Consider the following 16882-nt stretch of genomic DNA (forward strand, 5'->3'; position numbering starts at 1 on the left):
AAGCTAACATCAATCTAATACCAAAACCAGGCAAAGATGCTACAAAAAAGGAAAACTACCGGCCAATCTCCCTAATGAATATAGATGCAAAAATCCTCAACAAAATACTTGCAAATCGAATCCAGAGACACATTAAAAAAATCATACACCATGACCAAGTGGGGTTCATTCCAGGCATGCAAGGATGGTTCAACATAAGAAAAACAATCAATGTATTACAACACATTAACAAGTCAAAAGGGAAAAATCAATTGATCATCGCAATAGATGCTGAAAAAGCATTTGACAAAATCCAACATCCCTTTTTGATAAAAACACTTCAAAAGGTAGGAATTGAAGGAAACTTCCTCAACATGATAAAGAGCATATATGAAAAACCCACAGCCAGCATAGTACTCAATGGTGAGAGACTGAAAGCCTTCCCTCTAAGATCAGGAACAAGACAAGGATGCCCGCTGTCACCACTGTTATTCAACATTGTGCTAGAAGTGCTAGCCAGGGCAATCCGGCAAGACAAAGAAATAAAAGGCATCCAAATTGGAAAAGAAGAAGTAAAACTGTCATTGTTTGCAGATGATATGATCTTATATCTAGAAAACCCTGAGAAATCAACGATACACCTACTAGAGCTAATAAACAAATTTAGCAAAGTAGCGGGATACAAGATTAATACACATAAGTCAGTAATGTTTCTATATGCTAGAAATGAACAAACGGAAGTGACACTCAAGAAAAAGATACCATTTTCAATAGCAACTAAAAAAATCAAGTACCTAGGAATAAACTTAACCAAAGATGTAAAAGACCTATACAAAGAAAACTACATAACTCTACTAAAAGAAATAGAAGGGGACCTTAAAAGATGGAAAAATATTCCATGTTCATGGATAGGAAGGCTAAATGTCATTAAGATGTCAATTCTACCCAAACTCATCTACAGATTCAATGCAATCCCAATCAAAATTCCAACAACCTACTTTGCAGACTTGGAAAAGCTAGTTATCAAATTTATTTGGAAAGGGAAGATGCCTCGAATTGCTAAAGACACTCTAAAAAAGAAAAACGAAGTGGGAGGACTTACACTCCCTGACTTTGAAGCTTATTATAAAGCCACAGTTGCCAAAACAGCATGGTACTGGCACAAAGATAGACATATAGATCAATGAAATCGAATTGAGAATTCAGAGATAGACCCTCAGATCTATGGCCGACTGATCTTTGATAAGGCCCCCAAAGTCACCGAACTGAGCCATAATGGTCTTTTCAACAAATGGGGCTGGGAGAGTTGGATATCCATATCCAAAAGAATGAAAGAGGACCCCTACCTCACCCCCTACACAAAAATTAACTCAAAATGGACCAAAGATCTCAATATAAAAGAAAGTACCATAAAACTCCTAGAAGATAATGTAGGAAAACATCTTCAAGACCTTGTATTAGGAGGCCACTTCCTAGACTTTACACCCAAAGCACAAGCAACAAAAGAGAAAATAGATAAATGGGAACTCCTCAAGCTTAGAAGTTTCTGCACCTCAAAGGAATTTCTCAAAAAGGTAAAGAGGCAGCCAACTCAATGGGAAAAAATTTTTGGAAACCATGTATCTGACAAAAGACTGATATCTTGCATATACAAAGAAATCCTACAACCCAATGACAATAGTACAGACAGCCCAATTATAAAATGGGCAAAAGATATGAAAAGACAGTTCTCTGAAGAGGAAATACAAATGGCCAAGAAACACATGAAAAAATGTTCAGCTTCACTAGCTATTAGAGAGATGCAAATTAAGACCACAATGAGATACCATCTAACACCGGTTAGAATGGCTGCCATTAAACAAACAGGAAACTACAAATGCTGGAGGGGATGTGGAGAAATTGGAACACTTATTCATTGTTGGTGGGACTGTATAATGGTTCAGCCACTTTGGAAGTCAGTCTGGCAGTTCCTTAGAAAACTAGATATAGAGCTACCATTCGATCCAGCGATTGCAATTCTCGGTATATACCCGGAAGATCGGAAAGCAGTGACACGAACAGATATCTGCACGCCAATGTTCATAGCAGCATTATTCACAATTGCCAAGAGATGGAAACAACCCAAATGTCCTTCAACAGATGAGTGGATAAATAAAATGTGGTATATACACACGATGGAATACTACGCGGCAGTAAGAAGGAACGATCTCGTGAAACATATGACAACATGGATGAACCTTGAAGACATAATGCTGAGCGAAATAAGCCAGGCACAAAAAGAGAAATATTATATGCTACCACTAATGTGAACTTTGAAAAATGTAAAACAAATGGTTTATAATGTAGAATGTAGGGGAACTAGCAGTAGAGAGCAATTAAGGAAGGGGGAACAATAATCCAAGAAGAACAGATAAGCTATTTAACGTTCTGGGGATGCCCAGAAATGACTATGGTCTGTTAATTTCTGATGGATGTAGTAGGAACAAGTTCACTGAAATGTTGCTATATTATGTAACTTTCTTGGGGTAAAGTAGGAACATGTTGGAAGTTAAGCAGTTATCTTAGGTTAGTTGTCTTTTTCTTACTCCCTTGTTATGGTCTCTTTGAAATGTTCTTTTATTGTATGTTTGTTTTCTTTTTAACTTTTTTTTTTCATACAGTTGATTTAAAAAAGAAGGGAAAGTTAAAAAAAAAAAAAAAAAAGAAAAAAGACAAACAAGGAAAAAAAAAATATGTAGTGCCCCCTTGAGGAGCCTGTGGAGAATGCAGGGGTATTCGCCTACCCCACCTCGATGGTTGCTAACATGACCACAGACATATGGGACTGGTGGTTTGATGCGTTGAGCCCTCTACCATAAGTTTTACCCTTGGGAAGACAGTTGCTGCAAAGGAGAGGCTAGGCCTCCCTATATTTGTGCCTAAGAGTCTCCTCCTGAATGCCTCTTTGTTGCTCAGATGTGGCCCTCTCTCTCTGGCTAAGCCAACTTGAAAGGTGAAATCACTGCCCTCCCCCCTACGTGGGACCAGACACCCAGGGGAGTGAATCTCCCTGGCAACGTGGAATATGACTCCCGGAGAGGAATGTAGACCCGGCATCGTGGGATGGAGAACATCTTCTTGACCAAAAGGGGGATGTGAAAGGAAATGAAATAAGCTTCAGTGGCAGAGAGATTCCAAAATGAGCCGAGAGATCACTCTGGTGGGCACTCTTATGCACACTTTAGACAACCCTTTTTAGGTTCTAAAGAATTGGGGTAGCTGGTGGTGGATACCTGAAACTATTAAACTACAACCCAGAACCCATGAATCTCGAAGACAGTTGCATAAAAATGTAGCTTATGAGGGGTGACAATGGGATTGGGAATGCCATAAGGACCAAACTCCACTTTGTCTAGTTTATGGATGGATGTGTAGAAAAGTAGGGGAAGGAAACAAACAGACAAAGGTACCCAGTGTTCTTTTTTACTTCAATTGCTCTTTTTCACTCTAATTATTATTCTTGTTATTTTTGTGTGTGTGCTAATGAAGGTGTCAGGGATTGATTTAGGTGATGAATGTACAACTATGTAATGGTACTGTAAACAATCGAAAGTACAATTTGTTTTGTATGACTGCGTGGTATGTGAATATATCTCAATAAAATGATGATTAAAAAAATAAATAAATAAATGGATAAGGGGAAGTTTCTGGAAGAGTTGTGAGGAGCTTGATAGAAAAGGCCAAAACTGCTTTAAAGAGACTGTTTGTGGAAATATGGACTCTAAAGATACTTCTGATGAGGACTTGAGCAGAAATGATGAATGTGTTGTTGTAAACTGGAAGAAAGGTGATCCTTGTTTTAAAGTGGCACAGAATTTGGCAAAATTGAGTCCTGGTGTCAGATGGAAGGAAGAATCTGGAAGCAACAACCTGGAATACTTAGCTGAGGAGATCTCCAGACTACGTGTGGAGGACGTATCCTGGCTTCTCCTTGCAGCTTATAGTAAAATGCGAGCAGAGAGAGATAAACTTAGAACTGAACTCTTGGGTTCAAAGAAACCAGAAGTTGATGGCTTGGAAAATTACAGGCTTCCAGGGGGTGGAATCCCAGAAGCTACAGCCCAACGTGAGGATGGAACCAAAGCAAGCTTGCTAGAGAAGAATGTCCTGGGAGAAAGCCATTTTGAAACCAGAACTTTGGAGCAGACGCCAGCCACGTGCCTTCCCAGCTAACAGAGGTTTTCCGGATGCCATTTGCCATCCTCCAGTGAAGGTACTTGATTACTGATGTGTTACCTTGGACACTTTATGGCCTTAAGACTGTAACTGTATAGCCAAATAAACCCCCTTTTTATAAAAGCCAGTCCATCTCTGGTGTTTTGCATTCTGCAGCATTAGCAAACTAGAACAGAGGGTGACTTTTCTCTGTTCCCCATTGTCTGAAGCCTCAGCTGGGAAGATTCAAATGACCAGGAGTGACTCAAACTGCAGGAGGCTGGTGTCACCTGGAGGCGTCTTCAGTCATATGTGTGGTACTTGAGCTGGGATGACGTGAACAATGAGGATCTGGCCTGGAACGCCTACCCAAGGCCCCTCTGTGGGGCTTGGCCTTCCTCAGAGCACGGTGGCCTCAGGATGTCTGGGCTCCTTACCTGTGGCTCAAGACTGCAGGTGTCCCAAGGTACAGGTGGGAAGCTGCATGGTCTGTGCTGACCCAGCCCTCAGAAGTTGCATAGTTTCATGTCCATCACGTTCCGCTGATTGCAAGTGAGTCATAAGCCAACCCAGATTCAAGAGGAGGAACAATAAATCCTACTACTCCATCAAAGACATGTTAAAGAACTTGAGGCCATGCTTTAAACCTGCCATACCTGCCCTTATGAGGTTTACAGTATACTAAAGAGATATTCAATACATAATCTTAAAAATGAATATGGGGACTCGGGCAAGATGGCGGCATAGAGAGGAGTGGAAGCTAAGTAGTCCCCCTGGAACAACTACAAAAAAAACAGAAACAACTAGTAAATAATCCAGAATAACTGCGGGGGGACAAACAAGACCATCCATTCATCATACACCAACCTGAATTGGGAGGAATGCCCGAGAACACAGCATAAAATCTGTAAGTAAAATCTGCGGAACCAGGTCGGGAGACCCGCTCCCCCATAGCCCGAGCTGCAAAGCCTTGTGGTGTCAGAGAGAAGCTCTCTCCCAGCAAGCGAATACAGCTCAGCTGAGCTCCAACTGGGGTTTTAAGTAGCGAGTGTGAACTGCTCACTACAGGTACACATCCCCAAAAAACAGACAAAGGCTTTGGGTGACGACTGACCTGGGAGAGCCAGAGGGTCGCCTTGACTGGGTCTGAAGGGGACTATCTGTTTCTTTTTTGGCTCAGTGGAGAAAGCCCCAGTCATTTTCAGTTTCCAGGGCTGTGACTCGGGGAAGGGCAGAGACAGCACAAGCAGAGAGCAAGACCATTGAAATGCTAATGACCTCCACCTGGGGGCTCTGTCTTCTCTAGGAGGAAAGGAGTGGGGCCCTTTCCATTCAGAACCAGACCCCAGAGCCTGGGGGAACACAGCCATACCTCCTCACACCAGTCAAGAATTATAGGCTAACAGGCGTCACCTGCTGGGCAGAAAAGCACAGTGACCTGAGGCATCAAAGGGTGGAGCAATTTTCTAAGACACACCCACAGGGAAACCAGATACTGAATATTTCTTCCCTCTGGGACCTGAGCCTGTTCTGGTCTGGGAAAACCTGATTTGGATAACCAAGGAAACCATGCCTAGACAACAGAAAATTACAACCTACACTAAGAAAAACAAAGTTATGGCCCAGTCAAAGGAACAAACGTACACTTCAACTGAGATACAGGAATTTAAACAACTAATGCTAAATCAATTCAAAAAGTTTAGAGAAGATATTGCAAAAGAGATAGAGGCTGTAAAGGAAGCACTGGACATGTATACGGCAGAAATCAAAAGTTCAAAAAACCTACTAGTAGAATCTATGGAAATGAAAGGCACAACACAAGAGATGAAAGACACAATGGAAACATACAACAGCAGATCTCAAGAGGCAGAAGAAAACACTCAGGAATTGGAGAACAGAACACCTGAAAGCCTACATGCAAAGGAGCAGAAGGAGCAAAGAATGAAAAAATATGAGCAACGTCTCCGGGAACTCAAGGATGAAACAAAGCACAATAATGTACGTATCATTGGTGTCCCAGAAGGAGAAGAGAAGGGAAAGGGGGCAGAAGCAATAATAGAGGAAATAATCAATGAAAATTTCCCATCTCTTATGAAAGACATAAAATTACAGATCCAAGAAGTGCAGCGTACTCCAAACAGAAGAGATCTGAATAGGCCTACGCCAAGACACTTAATAATCAGATTATCAAATGTCAAAGACAAAGAGAGAATCCTGAAAGCAGCAAGAGAAAAGCAATCCATTACATACAAAGGAAGCTTAATAAGACTATGTGCGGATCTCTCAGCAGAAACCATGGAGGCAAGAAGGAAGTGGTGTGATATATTTAAGATACTGAAAGAGAAAAACCACCAACCAAGAATCCTGTATCCAGCAAAGCTGTCCTTCAAATATGAGGGAGAGCTCAAAATATTTTCTGACAAACAGACAATGAGAGACTTTGTGAACGAGACACCTGCCCTACAGGAAATACTAAAGGGAGCCCTACAGGGTGATAGAAGACAGGAGTGCGTGGTTTGGAACACAATTTTGGGAGATGGTAGCAATGTAAGTACACTGAACAAAGGTAACTATGAATACAGTTGGGAGAGAAAGATGGGGAGCATGTGAGACTCCACAAGAAAGGAGGAAAGATAACGACTGGGACTGTGTAACTTGGTGAAATCTAGAGTATTCAACAATTGTGATAAAATGTACAAATATGTTCTTTTATGAGGGAGAACAAGCAAATGTCAACCTTGCAAGGTGTTAAAAATGGGGAGGCATTGGGGGAGGGATGCAATCAGCATAAACTAGAGACTGTAACTAATAGAATCATTGTATTATGCTTCCTTTAATGTAACAAAGGTGATATACCAAGGTGAATGCAGACAAGAGGAGGGGATAGGGGAGGCATGTTAGACACTTGACATTGGTGGTATTGTCTGATTCTTTATTCTACTTTGATTTAAGGTTATTTTTCCTTTTGCTGCTTCCTAACTGTCATTTTTTTTTGTTTCCTCTTCCTTTTGCCTCTCTACCTTCTTTGACTCTCCCTCCTGCCTTGTGGAAGAAATGTAGATGCTCTTGCTTAGTATGAGCAGAATGTTCAATTAGGGATGACCTTAAATGTTTGGAAATGAACAGGGGTGTTGGTAGCAAGATGTGAGAATAACTAACAGCACCTAATGGTGTGTGAATGAGGTGGAAAGGGGAAGCTCAGAGTCATATATGTCACCAGAAGGAAAGTTGGAGGTCAAAAGATGGAAATGTATAAAACTGAATCCTATGGTGGGCAATGTCCATGATCAATTGTACAAATACTAGAAATCACTTCATGAACCAGAACAAATATATGACAATACAATTAGAAGTTAATAATAGAGGGGCATATAGGGAAGAACTATATACATATTACAAACTATATACTACAGTTAGTAGTATTTCAACATTTTTTCATAAACAATAACAAATGTACTATATCAATACTAGGAGTCAACAATTGAGGGGGGTTGGTTATGGATAAGGGAGGTTTAGAGTTTCCTTTTCTTTTTTTCTTTTTTCATCTTTCACTTTATTTCTTGTCTGGAGTAATGAAAAGTTTCTAAAAATTGAACAAAAATTAAGTGTGGTGATGGATGCACAGCTGTATGAAGGTACCCAGGGGCAAGTGATTGTACACTTTGGATCTTTGGATAATTGTATGGTATCTGAACAATCTCAATAAAAATGAAAAACAACAACAACAACAAAAAAAAAACAAAAAAAAATTAAACCAAAAAAAAAAAAAAAAAGAAAAGAAATTGAAACCACAATAAAGATACAACACTCATGAATCCTTAGCCATCAAATAACAGCAATCACCTTTATGAAGCAAAAACCACAGGAGATATGAGATGCAGACAAAAGCAATGAGACTCCATGGCTCAGAGAGATGGCCATATTATTAAACCTGGAAGCAATATTTTGCACTGGTAGCATTTATTCATGTTTTTCAATCTGCAAGGCTAAAACCCATCCAAGGGGAGAAATATCAGGAGAACACTTATGAACAGCACATTTTAAAAACCTAATTTGATGTGGCTTATGAGGGGGGACAGTGGGATTGGGGGGGCCATGGGGATCACACTCCCCTTTGTCTAGTTTGTGGATGGATGAGTGTAAAGGTGGGGGAAGGAAACAAACAAACAAACAGACAAGGGCGCCCATTGTTCTTTTTTACTTTAGTTGCTCTTTTTCACTTTAATTATTATTCTGGTTATTTTTGTGTGTGTGGTAATGAGGGTGTCAGGGATTGATTTTGGTGATGAATGTACAACTATGTAATGGTACTGTGAACAATCGAATGTATGATTTGTTTTGTATGACTGCGTGGTATGTGAATATATCTCAATAAAATGAATATTAAAAAAATGAATATGGATAAAAATTATATTAAGTGCTACTTGGGAAAAGATATTTGGACATGCCATTTGCTGGTGTGTCAGGGTTTCACATCTATTCCACTCAGATGTACAAGAAAGTGTGGCGTCTTTATTTGCTATAACTGATCCCTTCTTTCTCACCGTCATCCTGGTGCAGAGAAATATTGTTGTTAGTATTTCAGCTTCCTTTGGTTTAATTAATCACCTTCTATTTTTAAAAATCTCAATCAGTTAAATATTCAGTAATTTTAAAACTTCATCTGCCTATCTGCCTTCCTGCTGAGCATCTTCCTGGCTTTGTTGGGCAGGTCTCTCCCAACTCCTGCTGACCCATATGTGGGTGTGGCTGGGGGAGCTGTTCTGGTCCCCAGGCATAGGCTGGCTGATTTGGCTGAGGTGTGGCTGTGTGGTCTCTTATCCCTGGGAGACTTGCTTGTGTCCTCTGCTGGCATCTGCCCCCAGACAGCTCATGGTTTGTTCTCTTGACTCTCTAAAGTTCAGGTTATCTTCCTTTGTAGACTTGCTCCACCCTGACTCTTTTTGGCACCTCAGAGCCCTCAGGCCAGGTCACCTGGCCTGTAGCTCTTAGCTACTGGTCATTTTGCCCTTGCCATGGAAATTCCCCAGCCACACTCTTAGCTCTGCTCTTGTAGCACTGTTGAAACACAGCTGCAAATTCTTTGACACTCTTTGAATTGAGAGATGGTGGCTCTCTCCTTCTCCCTTGAATCTGAGCAGATTTGGGGCTACTTTGACCAATAGATATGGCTAAAGTGCAGTCGTGTGGCTTCTGAAGCTAAGTTATAAAAGACCATGGGAGTGTCTTCCTTGTTTCACTGGGATACACACTGTTCAAACCTGGAACTGCCATGTAAGAAGCAAGCTGCCCTTGGGCATCCAAGTTGTGAAGAAGCCAAAGCCACAGGGAGATTTCACATGGAGGCATTCAGTAGACAGTCCCAGTTCAGCACTCTTTCAGGCATTTTAGCTCAGACACAAGATGTGAGAGTAAGGATGTCTCCACAGAAATTTGGATCTTTCTTGCTGGGGACCCAGACACCAATGGAGCAGAGACAAGTTAGCCCTGTTGTGTACATTTTGAATCCCTGACTCACAGAGTCCTTGAGCATGACAAAATAGTGGTGGTTTTATACCATACAGATCACTGCAACAGTGGCCATCCCCCTTGGGCATGTCAGAACTTGTGGTTCCTCCCATGCTATGCAGGAATCAAGAGGTGATCAGGAATGCTAACTCCCGCTCATCTATCTGGTCACCTCTCTTTTCTAAGCCTGCGCCATCTTTCCCTGCACTCGAGTAGCTACCAAGGTGCCCTGGAAGTTGACCACCCAGCACTCACAGCAGGGAAAGGGCGTAAGTCCCGCTGCCTTTAGCTTGAATCCTTCTATCTATCTCACACATCCTTTACAGGATTTTGGCCCAGAAGTGGAGAGCCAGGACATGTGCATATCTGACCACCTGCCTCTCCCCAGTGTCCCCAGGCTGACACATGTGTAATTCCTTAAATCTTCTTTCTAGTTGGCATGAACTTTCCTTATACCATGTCTTGAGATTCCTTCCACTCCTGATTTACAATAAAACTAAAGAAATTTAGAAAATGCTTTTGTCTCTTCCCAAAGCCTGGTTTTCAAGATTATGGTCTACAAAAGGGGGAAATGAAATAAGCTTCAGTGGCAGAGAGATTCCAAAAGGAGCTGAGAGGTCACTCTGGTGGGCACTCTTATGCACAATATAGACAACCCTTTTTAGGTTCTAATGAATTGGGATAGCTGGCAGTAGATACCTGAAACTATCAAACTACAACCCAGAACCCTGGGTTGAAGACGATTGCACAAAAATGTAGCTTATGAGGGGTGACAATGGGATTGGGAAAGCCATATGGACCACACTCCCCTTTGTCTAGTTTATGGATGGATGAGTAGAAAAATGGGGGAAGGAAAAAAACAAACAAACAAACAAAGGCACCCAGTGTTCTTTTTTACTTTAATTGCTCTTTTTCACTTTAATTACTATTCTTGTTATTTTTGTATGTGTGGTAATGAAGGTGTCAGGGATTGATTTTGGTGATGAATGTACAACTATGTAATGGTACTGTGAACAATCGAATGTACGATTTGTTTTGTATGACTCCATGGTATGTGAATATATCTCAATTAAAAAAAAAGATTATGGTCTAGCTGAGGACTCAAAAAATCTTCTTTTATATGTCAAAAGTTGGCCACTGACCCTTTCTGTTAGCATTCTTGTTGTAATGACTCCTGTCCTCCCTGAGGCCAATGGGCACCTTTAGCAGAATTGGGAAGAAGTCCCAAAGAGATATTGACAAATATTATCCCTTATCACATGAGTATTTTCTCAACATGGATAAACATGCAGACTGGCTACTATCTCAATGGTAATAATAATGACGATACCTTATTGTGAATTCTGCAATTTGAAATGTGATTTATACTACAATAAATCATTTCATTTCACAGCCATCCTGTGATGGAGCAGGGGTGATTCTCATTACAGATGAAGAAACCAAGGCTCAGAGAGCCCTGAGGCTCACTTTGGGTGGCACAATGAATAAGGTGAGCAGGTGAGTGTCAAGCCTTTTGCCTTTTAAAGTATGTGATAATAGTGTCTCTGGAATGTTACAATGTATAGTGGCCTTTCTTAGTCTGGGTTGCTGAGGGTTGCAGAGTCAAGAGAGGGTATATAGGAAGATGGTGGGAAGGGTGGCAAGGGAAGACAGTGGCATGATTTTTGAATCCCTTCAGTCACCTCCATAATAACTCATAGCACAGCTAGAATAGCAAAACCGAAGCCCCTTGAACTCTCACCATGAGTGGATGGAGATAAACTACCTGCCAGCTACAGGATCTGCGTGGTACCAGCTTCTGTGCATGGGAACGCAGAGGGAAGTTGGGGAGCCTGTGAAAGTCCTGAGTCCGGTGACTCAAAAACAGGAGCTGAAACCAGGAGACATTTGCATCCTCCAACAGGGCTTATTTATGGTCAGAGGGGGCTGGGCTGGACAGGGACCAGTATGCTTTGAAAAACTCACCCCCAACCTCCCTTAGGACAAACCTGAGGATAAACTGCAGAGACAGGCCCTGAAGAGACAAAGGGAAAAGAGGGTCCAGAGAAATATGGGGTGGGGGAAGACAGAGCAAGGAGACTTAATTAAAAAAGTCAGCTGCCAGGTTTCTTTTAACCCTTTACACAAACAACAGTAGAGGGCCTTCTGGAACCCATGGGAAGGATTGGTTAACTTCGCAGCCTCTGGTTGGGGTCTCACAGTTTCATCTTGCACTGGTCCCGCCAAATTACATTGCCAGCCCTGTGCACACAGTTGGGTCTTTATCAGTCTGGAGGTTTGTTGCAAGCAATCCATAACTAATCACTGATAAAATATTGAGATGTTTCAAATAAGATACTCCTTTTCCTAAACCAAAGCAGATTTGAGCTTGCTCCCCTCCCTCACTTTCCTTGAGGACAGAAGGGGATGGCATGGGAGTTTGCTGGTTGGTTTGGAGAAAACCTCAAGGCAGCAAAGCTGGGAGACACAGACACTTTGGATGGGAGGTTGTCAGGCGCAAGGGATGGTCTCCCACAGCTGCAACCGACGTGAGGGGTGGACCACGGGGATGGGGTGTTGGTGACTTTGGGAGAATATTTTCAGTAAAGTGGAGGGAGGAACCAGAGAGAAAGGAATTAAGATCATGTCAGAGAGGAGGCATGCTCAGAGGCAGAAGGAAGAAAGGAGAGCAAGGGGTCAGCAAAGATTTCTTTAAAATTGAGAAAACCCAAAGGAAGACTATTCCTAGAGGAGCACCAACAAGAGGCAGAGAGAAAGGAGTGGAAATGTGATGGGCACTGTGACATGCTGCCTGGCTCCTCCTTCCAGATTTGGTGCCCAGCTTCTGGGAGTACCATGGGCAGAGAGACCTACAGCCCAGACCCCCTCACACAAGCTCTGCTCTCATGCCTTGTCAGGTTGTCCCACATCTGGTGACTGATTGCTTGGAAGTAGAAAGCCTGGCCATCTTGACCAACTCAGCACAAATAGGAAGGGGCATTCTAGCTCCAGAGCTCCCTGTGGGGTCAGCTATGCTGTCATTGGATCTGCAACACATTCCCCTTCTCCCTCTGCCCTCTTCTGCTTTCTGCCCCTCCCTTCCACAAGAATTGATCCCAAGGGCCCTTCCAAATAAATGTCCTGCATGCTAAACGCCATCTCAGAGTCTGCTTCCTGAAGAACCCAAACTGTGACCAGTGGGATAAAGGACCCTTGAGAGTATGGAAAGAATAATAGTGACCTATGGGATGTCCAGAACATGGCTGGAGAGGCCGCCCTTCTAAGAAACGCTTAAGGTTCAAGCATTGAGCCACTGGTTCATGGGTCACACTCAACTCAGTGATGCTGAGCAGAAGCCTATCTGAGATCTGATTTCCCTGAATCCATTACCAGTTTGACCAGCCCTGGTGAGCCGTGGGACCAGCAGGGCTGACCACTCCCCAACGTGCCTGCCACTCAGTGCATCACCAGATGCCCCTAGGGCTGTCACACTAAAAGACTCCCATCACTGAGAAATGAAAGCTGTGTGCAGTCACTTGTGTAATTTCAAACCGTTCAAGTTTAATTCCACTGAAATCACATCTTGGAAATGTGGCATTATCAAGGATCATGACAAAAGGAAAATAAGTACAAATATATGCAAGAATACTCCACATTTGAGTCATATCCTGTGCCAGTTTGAATGTATTATGTCCCCCCAAACACCATTATCTTTGATGTAATCTTGTGTGGGCAGATGTTATCAGTGCTGATTAGATTGGAATTCTTTGGGTGTTTCCATGGAGATGTGACCCACCCAACTGTAGGTGATAACTCTGATGAGATAATTTTCATGGAGGTGTAGCCCCACCCATTCAGCATGGGCCTTGATTACTGGAGCAGTATATAAGCTCAGACAGAAGGAGCAAGCTTGCTACAGCCAAGAGGGACACTTTGAAGAATGCACTGGAACTGATAGAGGAGCTTCAGCTTACAGAGACATTTTGGAGACAGCCTTTGAAAGCAGACTTTTGCTCCAGAGAAGCTAAGAGAGGACAAATGGCCCAAGAGCAACTGAGAGTGACATTTTGGAGAGAAGCTGAAGCCTAGCGAGGAACATCCTGTAAGAAAGCCATGTTAAAACCAGAACTCTGGAGCAGACGCCAGCCACGTGCCTTCCCAGCTAACAGAGGTTTTCCGGACACCATTGGCCATCCTCCAGTGAAAGTACCCAATTGTTGATGCATTACCTTGGACACTTCATGGCCTTAAGACTGTAACTGTGTAACCAAATAAACTCCCTTTTATAAAAGCCAATCCATCTCTGGTGTTAAACATTCTGGCAGCATTAGCAAACTAGAACATATCCAAAGCTCACACAGCAGGCCTGGAAACTCTTGACTCATTATGGGTATAGAAGAAAGACAGCATGTAACCTGCTCAAGCTGATTTCTGATCACAAAGATGCTTTGGTCCTCCCCTGATGTGTCACCCCTCTTCCTCTGAGATGGAAAAGCAGGAAGAGAGGGTGGGAGCTTCTTTTGGAGAAGAGGAGTGCTTGCAAGTGACCTTTTGTTAAAATAGGTGTGCTTTCACCCTCCAGGCACACAAAGCATTTCTTAAGTTTTTATTATCAATATTGAGGAACAACAGGATTAAGGTATTGTGTGAAACACAGAATAAGTCTACCTTTCTCTCTGGGGTTTACTTTCTAGATTTATTAATTTCCATAATGTAAGACATATGTACAAAGCTCTGAAATCTAGAAGAAAAAGACAAATTTCTCAGTGGGCAAAGAATACTAGCAGAAAATACTCCTGAGGAATACAGCACAAGTGCAAAGAAAATATTCTAACTCACAATTAAATCAACAATCGTGAGAATGTGAAATGATGCAGCCACTGTAGAAAGCATATGGCAATTCCTCAACAAGTTAAATATAGAATTACTATGTGACCCAGCAATTCCACTTTTAAGGATACACCCAAAGAAATAGGAAGCAGGGACTTGAACAAATGCTTGTGCACTGGTGTTCTGGTTTGCTAATGCTGCTGGAATGCAAAACACCAGAGATGCATTGGCTTTTATAAAAGGGGGTTTATTTGGTTACAAAGTTACAGTCTTAAGGCCATAAAGTGTCCAAGGTAACAAATCAGCAATCAGGTGCCTTCACTGGAGGATGGCCAATAGTGTCCGGAAAACCTCTGTTAGCTGGGAAAGCACATGGCTGGCATCTGCTCCAAAGTTCTGGTTTCAAAACGGCTTTCTCCCAGAACGTTCCTCTCTAGGCTGCAGTTCCTCAAAAATGTCACTCTTAGTTGCACTTGGGGTATGTGTCCTCTCTCAGCTTCTCCAGAGCAAGAGTCTGCTTTCAACGGCCATCTTCAAACTGTCTCTCATCTGCAGCTCCTGTGCTTTCTTCAAAGTGTCCCTCTTGCTTGTAGCTCCTCTCAGAGCTGCACTGAGTTCCCTCTGCCCATCAGCTCATTTATATGGCTCCTCTGATCAAGGCCTACCCTGAATGGGTGGGGCCACGCCTCCATGGAAATATCTCATCAGAGTTACCACTTGTAGTTGGGTGGGGCACATTTCTATGCAAATCTAATCAGCACCAAAACGTCTGCCCCACAAGACTGCATCAAAGAATATGGCTTTTTCTAGGGGACATAATACATTCAAACCAGCACAACTGTAAATAGAAGCATTAGTCACAACAGCCAAAATGTAGAAACTACCCAAGTGTCCACCAACAGATAAATGAAGAAACAGTATACCTGCAATGGAATATTATTTAGCCATAAGAAGGAATGAAGTGCTAAGACATGCTGCAGCATGGATGTGCCTTGAAAACATTATGCTGAGTGAAAATAAGCAAGGTAGATAAAGATAAATACTCTATGATGTCACTTATAAGAAATATCTAGAAATAGCAAATTCATAGAGACAGAAAGTGTAACAGAGATGACCAGAGGATGAAGGCAGGGGGAAAAAGGGAGTTGTTGCTTGATGGGTATAGAGTGTTTGTAAATTTTGGAAAACTTTCAATAAAAATTAAAAAGTGAATAAATAAAGCCAAAGAGATAGCATTATTTTCCTGTCATATTGGCAACACTTAAAAATGAATGAGACCCAGTGTTGATGGGGGGTGGGGGGTGGGCAAAAGACACTTTTATTTAATGCAGGTGTACTATTTATCTGGAGAATAGTTTGGCGAGATGCATCAAGGCCAGAGAAACTCATATCCGCATGAACCCAGGAAAGCTATGCTTATGAATCTGTCCCAAGGAAATGACTGTGGATGGTGTGCAGAGATTTCACTACAAGGACACTGGTTTCAACAATGCATTGCAATATTATTTGTGGTGATGGAAACTGAAACCAACTGAAGTGTGCAACATTACATCAGTTCAATATATTATGGAACATCTTAAACAAACTACAATGCAATCATAAAAAAGGATTCGGTATATTTTTCGGTGGGGGAGCCGGTTTTGGGGGGCAGTCAAAATATTAGTGATCAAAAGTGCAAACTCAGAAAAATTTTTATTAAAAATTTTTCAAAGTGCAAGCTCCAGGATCACACCGCCCAGCTTCAAATTCTACCTCTTCCTCTCCCAAGCTGTGCATCTAAGCAAGCTGGCTAATGTCTCTCTCTGCCTCGGTTTCCTAATCCATAGGATGAAAGACAATTGTGATGCCTTCATAGGGTTGTGGCAAGGATTCAATGAGACAGTGTTAGAAAATGCTTAGCAGAGGATTCGACATAAAATGCTTAAAAATGTCAGGTAGTAATAGTGATAAGACTGTTACTTATCAACATGAAAAGATGCTCACTATTTATCTTTAAATGGTTTACATAATTTACTAACCAGATTCAACAGGCTGAGGGATTATTACAAAAGAAATAAAAATACTCTTGAGCTTTACACAGTTATCAAGAGAAATGGAGAATATGGAGGCTAGTGTAACATACTGGCACAAACAAAATTCTGTTCTGCCCAGATGACCTAAGTTGGAGCTGTTCTCACTTTTCATGGGAAAAAATAGTCATTTTCCTAGTCTGTGTCAGGGTCTCCTTGGCCAAGGACAGAAAGTGGCCAGGAACTTCTTACCGGAGCCTGAAGGTGACTCGGGTGAGATTTTCTGCAAGAAGTGGTATCTTAAACAAGCTCTTGATAAACAAACATTCTCATATAACCCGTAACTCTCTGACTAATTGACCTGTGAACTGGTGAGAAGCAAT

The sequence above is a fragment of the Choloepus didactylus genome, chromosome 19 (assembly GCF_015220235.1).
Source record: "Choloepus didactylus isolate mChoDid1 chromosome 19, mChoDid1.pri, whole genome shotgun sequence".
Classification (NCBI taxonomy): domain Eukaryota; kingdom Metazoa; phylum Chordata; class Mammalia; order Pilosa; family Megalonychidae; genus Choloepus; species Choloepus didactylus.